At 37.5% G+C, this 9,104-nt stretch overlaps 1 non-coding gene across 1 annotated transcript; it reads right to left on the reverse strand.

The window, feature by feature from the left end:
* Nucleotides 1-679: 679 nt before the first annotated feature.
* LOC114905297 lies at nt 680-784 on the reverse strand. The gene has a single exon (XR_003796146.1). It is a non-coding gene; the product is annotated as a U6 spliceosomal RNA (small nuclear RNA).
* Nucleotides 785-9,104: the final 8,320 nt, after the last annotated feature.

Genomic DNA, 9,104 nt, shown 5'->3' on the forward strand with positions numbered 1-9,104 from the left:
AAACCTGAGCATGGATGTGGGCAAGGTAGATGCTCAATCTTCAAAGATGTTTTTTAAACCAAAGTATACATTTTATCTTTCAAGTGACTAAATCATATTGAGTACCAGGTTCCCAACCTTTCTTTGAGCCTCCATCCACAAATTTAGAGAGATCAGGATGTTTTAACAGCCAACTGATTCCCCAGCCTAAGCTGGAGTTGGTAACCTGTCCTGGCCAATGAATATTGGGGAGCGTGCACTTTCTCTGCTCTGTGTGTATGGTCCAGACAGCCTTGCAACTCTGGCTTCAGAAATGAAGAGCAACATAGCCCCACTGCCATTAAACTTGTCAAGTTTATCCTCCAAAAAGGTACTTTGTGGATCTAACACTGACACCTAACGAAGACCCTGGTTGGTCATTTGGATACATCTAGCCCAACTCTGCAATGTGATCAGTGATGTCCTCACCAGGCTATTGGGTTCACATCAGGGAAGAGTTGGAATTCATCCCTCGGGATGTTCAACAAGGAAGGGCCTCAGTCATCATTTAACCTTCCTCCTTGTTTTTAACAGTGGGGAAACTGACAACCAGAGACAGTTAAGGGACTTGTTTAATAGGAACTAAAGGTAGAAATGGGGATCAAACCCATACCTTTGGAGACTAAGTACAGACAAATTTCCACCACAACAGGCTGCTTCACAAAAATATATGTGCCTCATGAGTTTCCAAGTCATCTGTGCTCAGGAACCTAGCCAATTTTCTCTGTACTTCTCCAGTTTTAATGTATGCACTGTCAAAGTGAGCATGTATAAAAATGTACGTTGTTAACTATGATAATGAAATCCTGGACTCCTCTGTACATTCCACTATAATAGCATATATCACAACATTTTATAATTATCTCTTTGTGGCCTGTCTCCCGTTCCTCCCCCACCACACTGTAAATTCCCTAACAACAAGGACTGTCTTGTTCCCAGTACCTAGCACAGAAGCTGATACAACTATGACCCTGGATAGACAGTAGTTAGATCGTTGATTGTGCAAATGAAGCGTGCATTGTCCATAATGACAAATGTTCATTTCATATCTTAGTCTTAGAAGAAGCAAGTTGTCTGAGAAAATGTATGGCATATGCAGGGGCCCAAGCAAATTGTCAGAAGTGTAAAAGAATTCTGCAGATGCCTTGTGGTTTTTTGTTTGGGGGGTTGTTTTACTGCTTTATAGTAAAATTCAAACCTCCTATGTATGTCAGGTAACAGGATGGCTGAATCAAACATTTCAGCAGGTCCCAAATTTTAAGCATACAATCTGCTTCTATTTTCAGAATTAACTCAGTTGTTCATTAATCCTTTATGTGTTGAGAACCCGGGTGGCCCAGCCAATGATACACCCATCTGGCAACCAAAAGCAATTTCAAAATAAGTCAAATCCTTCACTAGTGTTTCTCAGAAACCATAAAGTACAGCTTAATGTATGGTCCAGAGAAGCCCTTATTAGAAAATCCTCTCTTTTCCTAACCCTATCCCTCATATCCTACAAATGTTTCAGCATCACCCTCTACACATTTTTGGTGCACTTCTGGAACACAGTGGTGAAATAATACCACAACTGCATCTCCTTTCCATCCTCAAGCCAATAAGATGGTCCTAAATTAATTTAGAAGACACAAACACTCAATAGAAAAGAGATTAAGAGGTGGGCCACAAAGAGACAAGAGATTTCAGCAAAGTCCTGCAAGATGGTGAGCCCACTGAGACACCAGAGTAACTACTGGCTGAGCAGAAGTCCCAACCAAGAGCAATCTAGACAGCATTACACTCTGAGAGGATCTCAGCCTGTCTTGCAGACACTTAGAGAGGCTCAGGATTCAGAAATGCTTGGTGCAAGTGAAATGTTAGGCTGAAATAGAATATTATCAAAGATGTACATAGAGAGCCAGTGGACTCAATGCCACTATTCCCTGACCACCCCGCCTCACACACACCCATGTGGAAACACAGACACCTGGAAGCAATACGTATTCCCTCCATGCAAACAATCAGACAACTTCTCCTTAAAGAAATGGAATGTTCCAGGGGGAAAAAACTCTGTGTTCTGGTATTTAAGGGCCCAGGATAATGGACAACAGCTCTCTTGATCATCTTCCTCGAGAAGCCTCACCTAGGAAATGCAAAAGGGTATAATCCTTATGAAGGGGAATTTAGCAACACCAAGCAAAATGACACATGCATTTGTTCTCTGACCAGCAAGTCCACTTCCATGAATCTATCCAAACAATATGAAGAAGACACATGCACAAGGATGTTCACTGCAACTGTATTGTAATAGCAAAAGACTGGACCCAAATATCCTCCATAGGAACGGGTTGAATAAACATTGGTACATCTAAACAATGGGGAGCTTTACAACCATAAAGAGAAACGAGGAAACTGCCTATAAACTGCTATGAGGGACTTCCCTGGTGGAGCAGTGTTTAAGAATCCACCTGCCAATGCAGGGGACATGGGTTTATGCCCTGGTCCGGGAAGATGCCACATGCCGCAAAGCAACTAAGCACGTGTGCCACAACTACTGAGCCTGTGTGCCACAACTACTGAAGCCAGGTGCCTATAGTCCATGTTCCACAACAAGAGAAGCCACTGCAATGAGAAGCCCGCACACCACAACGAAGAGCAGCCCCCTGCTCGCTGCAACTAGAGAAAGCCTGCACGCAGCAACGAAGACCCAACACAGCCAAAAATAAATAAATGAATTAATTAGTTAAAAAAAAAACTGCTATGAGTTTATCTCCATGATACATTGCCAACAGGAGGAAAAAGCAAAGTACAGAAAAATGTTTAGAGTATGTTACCTTTTGTGTAAGAAGGGAGGAAATATGAATAATTTTCTTTTTATGTGATATCTTTTTCTGGTTTTGGTGTCAGGGTGATGGGTGGCTTTGTAGAATGAATTTGGGAGTGTTTCTCCCTCTACAATTTTTTGGAAGAGCTTGAGAAGGATCGGTGTTAGCTTTTCTCTAAATGTTTGATAGAATTTTCCTGTGAAGCCATCTGGTCCTGGACTTTTGTTTGTTGGAAGATTTAAAATTACAGTTTCAATTTCATTACTTGTGATAGGTCTGTTTATATTTTCTAATTCTTCCTGGTTCAGTCTTGGACAATTGTACCTTTCCAATAATTTGTCCATTCCTTTGTGGTTGTCCATTTTATTGGTATATAGTTGTTTGTAGTAGTCTCTTATAATCGTTAGTATTTCTGCGGTGTCAGTTGTGATTTCTCCTTTTTCATTTCTAATTTTATTGATTTGCATCCTCTCCCTTCTTTTCTTGATAAGTATGACTAAAGGTTTATCAATTTTGTTTATCTTCTCAAAGAACCACCTTTTAGTTTTATTGATCTTTGCTATTGTTTTCTTTGTTTCTACTTCATTTACTTCTGCTCTGATTTATGATTTCTTTCCTTCTATTGACTTTGGGTTTTCTTTGTTCTTTCCCTAGTTGTTTTAAGTGTAGGGTTAGATTGTTTATTTGAGATTTTTCTTGTTTCTTGAGGTGAGATTGAATTGCTATAAACTTCCCTCTTAGAACTGCTTTTGCTGTGTCCCATAGGTTTTGGTTCGTTGTGTTTTCACTGTCATTTGTTTCTATGTATTTTTTATATATCTTGTTTGATTTCTTCAGTGATATCTTGGTTATTTAGTAGCACACAGTTTAGCCTCCATGTATTTGTGTTTTTCACAGTTTTTTTCCTGTAATTGATTTCCAATCACATAGCATTGTGGTCAGAAAAGATGTTTGATATAATGTCACTTTTCTTAAATTTTCCGAGACTTGATTTGTGACCCAAGATGTGATCTATCCTAGAGAATGTTCCATGTGCACTTGAGAAGAAAGTGTATTCTGCCACTTTAGGGTGGAATGTTCTATAAATATCAATTAGATGCATCTAGTCTATTGTGCCATTTAAAGCTTGTGTTTCCTTATTTATTTTCTGTTTGGATGATCTGCCCATTGGTGTAAGTGGGTGTTAAAGTCCCCTACTATTATTGTGTTACTGTCGATTTCTCCTTTCATGGTTGTTATCATTTACCTTACGTATTGAGGTGCTCCTATGTTGGGTGCAAAAACATTTATAATTGTTATATCTTCCTCTTGGATTGATCCTTTGATCATTATGTAGTGTCCCTCCTTATCTCTTGTAGCAGTCTTTATTTTAAAGTCTATTTTACCTGATACGTGTATTGCTATTCCAGATTTCTTTTGATTTCCACTTGTATGGAATATCTTTTTCCATCCCCTCACTTTCAGTCTGTATGTGTCCCTAGGTCTGAAGTGGGTCTCTTGTAGACAGCTTATATATGGGTCTTCTTTTTGTATCCATTCAGCCAGTCTGTGTCTTTTGGTTGGGTCATTTAATCCATTTACATTCAAGGTTATTATCAATATGTATGTTCCTATTACCATTTTCTTGTTTTGGGTTTGTTTTATGTCTTTTTCTTCTCTTGTATTTCCTGCTTAGAGAAGTATCTTTAGCATTTGTTGTAAAGCTGGTTTGCTGGTGCTGAATTCTCTTAGCTTTTGCTTGTCTGAAAAGCTTTTGACATCTCCATCAAATCTGCATGAAATCCTTGCTGGGTAGAGTAATCTTGGTTGTAGGTTTTTCTCTCTCATCACTTTAAGTATATCCTGCCACTCCCTTCTGGCTCGTAGAGTTTCTGCTCAGAAATCAGCTGTTAACCTTATGGGAGTTCCCTTGTATGTTATTTGTCATTTTTCCCTTGCTGCTTTCAGTAATTTTTCTTTGTGTTTAATTTTTGCTAATTTGATTACTATGTGTCTTGGCGTGTTTCTCTTTGGGTTTATCCTGCCTGGGACTCTCTACGCTTCCCTGACTTGGATGGCTATTTCCTTCCCCATGTTAGGGAAGTTTTCAACTATAATCTCTTCAAATATTTTCTCGGGTCCTTTCTCTCTCTCTTCTCCTTCTGGTACACTTAGAATGCGAATGTTGTTGCATTTAATGTTGTCCAAGAGGTATCATAGGCTGTCCTCATTTCTTTTCATTCTTTTTTCTTTATTCTGCTCCACGGCAGTGAATTCCACCAATCTGTCTTCCATGTCACTTATCTGGTCTTCTGCCTCAGTTATTCTGCTATTGATTTCTTCTAGTGTATTTTTCATTTCAGTTATTATATTGTTCATCTCTCTTTGTTCTTTAATTCTTCTAGATCTTTGTCAACCATTTCTTGCATCTTCTCGATCTTTGCCTCCATTCTTTTTCCAAGGTCCTGGATCATCTTCACTATCATTATTCTGAATTCTTTTTCTGGAAGGTTGCCTATCTCCACTTCATTTAGTTGTTTTTCTGGGGTTTTATCTTGTTCCTTCATCTGGTACATAGCCCTCTGCCTTTTCATCTTGTCTATCTTTCTGTGAATGTGATTTTTCACAAGAAATGTTTAACAAAGATCTAGAAGAACTAAAGAACAAAAATATAGAGATGAACAACACAATAACTGAAATGAAATATACAATAGAAGGAATCAATAACAGAATAACTGAGGCAGAAGAACAGACAAGTGACCTGGAGAATAAAATAGTGGAAATAACTACTGCAGAGCAGAATAAAGAAAAAAGAATGAAAAGAATTGAAGACAATCTCAGAGACCTCTGGGACAACTATAAATGCACCAACATTTGAATTATAGGAGTCCCAGAAGAAGAGAAAAAGAAAGGGTCTGAGAAAATATTTGAAGAGATTATACTTGAAAACTTCTCTAACATGGGAAAGGAAATAGTCCCAATTCCAGGAAGCACAGAGAGTCCTATAGAGGATAAACCCTAGGAAAAACACATCAAGACACATATTAATCAAACTAACAAAAATTAAATTCAAAGAAAAAATATTAAAAACAGCAAGGGAAAAACAAAAAATAATATACAAAGGAATCCCCATAAGGTTATCAGCTGATTTTTCAGCAGAAACTCTGCAAGTGTTTCCAAGACCCATATATATGGTGTTTAAAAGAGACCCACTTCAGACCTAGGGACACATAAAGACTGAAAGTGAGGGGATGGAGAAAGATATTCCATGCAAATGGAAATCAAAAGAAAGCTGGAGTAGCAGTACTCATACCAGATAAATTAGACTTTAAACAATATTACAAGAGACAAGGAAGGACACTACATAATGATCAAGGGATCAATCCAAGAAGAAGATATAACAATTATAAATATGTATGCATCCAACATAGGAGCACCTCAATACATAAGGCAACTGCTAACAGCTATAAAAGAGGAAATTGACAGTAACACAATAATAGCGGGGGATGTTAACACCTCACTTACACCAATGGACAGATCACCCAGACAGAATATTAATAAGGAAACACAAGCTTTAAATAACACAATAGACCTGATAGATTTAATTGATATTTATAGGACATTCCATCCAAAAACAGCAGATTACACTTTCTTCTCAAATGCACATGGAACATTCTCCAGGATAGATCACATCTTGGGTCACAAATCAAGCCTCAGTAAATTGAGAAAATTGAAATCATATCACGCATCATTGCTGAACACAATGTTATGAGATTAGAAATCAATTACAGGGAAAAAAACACAAAAACATAAACACATGGAGGCTAAATGATACATTACTAAATAACCAAGAGATCACTGAAGAAATCAAAGAGGAAATCAAAAAATACCTAGAGACAAATGATAATGAAAACACGACAGTCCAAAACCTATGGGATGCAGCAAAAGCAGTTCTAAGAGGTAGGTTTATAACAATATAAGCCTACCTTAAGAAACAAGAAAAATCTCAAATAAACAATCTAACCTTACACCTAAAGGAACTAGAGAAAGAAGAACAAATGGAATCCAAGGTTAATAGAAGGAAAGAAATCATAAAGATCAGAGCAGAAATAAATGAAATAGAAACAAAGAAATCAATAGCAAAGATCAATAAAACTAAAAGCTGGTTCTTTGAGAAGATAAACAAAATTGATAAACCATTAGCCAGACTCATCAAAAAAAAAAGGGAGAGGACTCAAATCAATAAAATTAGAAATGAAAAAGGAGAAGTTACAACAGATACCGCAGAAATACAAAGCATCCTAAGACACTACTACAAGGAACTCTGTGCCAATAAAATGGACAACTGGGAAGAAATCGACAAATTCTTAGAAAGGTATAACCTTCCAAGACTGAATCAGGAAGAAATAGAAAATATAAACAGACCAATCACAAGTAATGAGATTGAAACTGTGATTAAAACTCTTCCAACAAACAAAAGTCCAGGACCAGATGGATTCACAGGTGAATTCTATCAAACATTTAGAGAAGAGCTAACACCCATCCTTCTCAAACTCTTCCAAAAAATTGCAGAGGAAGGAACATTCCCAAACTCATGCTATGAGGCCACCATCACCCTGATACCAAAACCAGACAAAGATACTACAAAAGAAGAAAATTACAGACCAATATCTCTGATGAATATAGATGCAAAAATCCTCAACAAAATACTAGCAAACTGAATCCAACAACACATTAAAAGGATCATACACCAGGATCAAGTGGGATTTATCCCAGGGATGCAAGGATTCTTCAATATATGCTAATCAATCAATGTGACACACTGTATTAACAAATTGAAGAATAAAAAACATATGATCATCTCAATAGATGCAGAAAAAACTTTTGACAAAATTCAACACCCATTTATGATAACAAACTCTCCAGAAAGTGGGCAAAGAGGGAACGTACTTCAACATGATAAAGGCCATATACAACAAACCCACAGCAAACATCATCCATTAAGGATGATGTTTGCTGTGGGTTAGAAATCTCTTGCATATCTATACATGAATGATGAAAAATCTGAAAGAGAAATTAAGGAAATACTCCCATTTACCATTGCAACAAAAAGAATAAAATACCTAGGAATAAACCTACCTAGAGAGACAAAAGACCTGTATGCAGAAAACTATAAGACACTGATGAAAGAAATTAAAGATGATACGAAGAGCTGGAGAGATATACCATGTTCTTGGATTGGAAGAATCAATATTGTGAGAATGACTATACTACCCAAAGCAATCTACAGATTCAATGCAATCCCTATCAAATTACCAGTGGCATTTTTTACAGAACTAGAACAAAAAATCTTAAAATTTGTATGGAGACACAAATGACCCCAAATAGCCAAAGCTGTCTTGAGAAAGAAAAACAGAGCTGGAGGAATCAGGCTCCCTGACTTCAGACTATACTACAAAGCTACAGTAATCAAGACAGTACAGTACTGGCACAAAAACATAAATGTAGATCAATGGAATAGGATAGAAAGCCCAGAGATAAACCCACACACATGTGGTCACCTTATCTTTGATAATTAAGGAGTCAAGAATATACCATGGAGAAAAGACAGCCTCTTCAATAAGTGATGCTGGGCAAACTGGACAGCTACATGTAAAAGAATGAAATTAGAACACTCCCTAACACCACACAAAAAATAAGCTCAAAGTGGATTAAAGACCTAAATGTAAGGCCAGACACCGTAAAACTCTTAGAGGAAAACATAGGAAGAACACTCCATGACATAAATCACAGCAACATCCTTTTTGACTCACCTCCTAGAGAAATGGAAATAAAAACAAAATAAACAAATGGGACCTAAAACAAACAAACAAAAAAACATTTCTTGTATTTTCTCAATCCGTGCCTCCATTCTATTTCCGAGACTCTGGATCATCTTTACTATCATTACTCTGAATTCTTTTTCAGGTAGATTGCCTATTTCCTTTTCATTTATTTGGTCTTGTAGGTTTTTACCTTGCTCCTTCATCTGCAACATATTTTTTTGCCATCTCTTTTTTTTTTTTTTTTTTTATGAGTGGGATTGTGTTTCTGTCTTACTGGTTGTTTGCCCTGAGACTTCCAACACTGGAGTTTGTAGGTTGTTGGGTCTTTGTGCTGAGATGAGGACCTCCAGGAGACCTCACTCCGATGAATATTCCCTGGGGTCTGAGGTTCTCTGTTAGTCCAGTGGTTTGGACTTGGAGCTCCCACGGCAGGAGCTTTGGCCCGATCCTGGGCTCGTGAACCAAGATCCTGCAAGCG

This window comes from Monodon monoceros, unplaced genomic scaffold, assembly GCF_005190385.1.
Source record: "Monodon monoceros isolate NGI ecotype Baffin Bay Population unplaced genomic scaffold, NGI_Narwhal_1 Super_Scaffold_21, whole genome shotgun sequence".
Lineage (NCBI taxonomy): Eukaryota > Metazoa > Chordata > Mammalia > Artiodactyla > Monodontidae > Monodon > Monodon monoceros.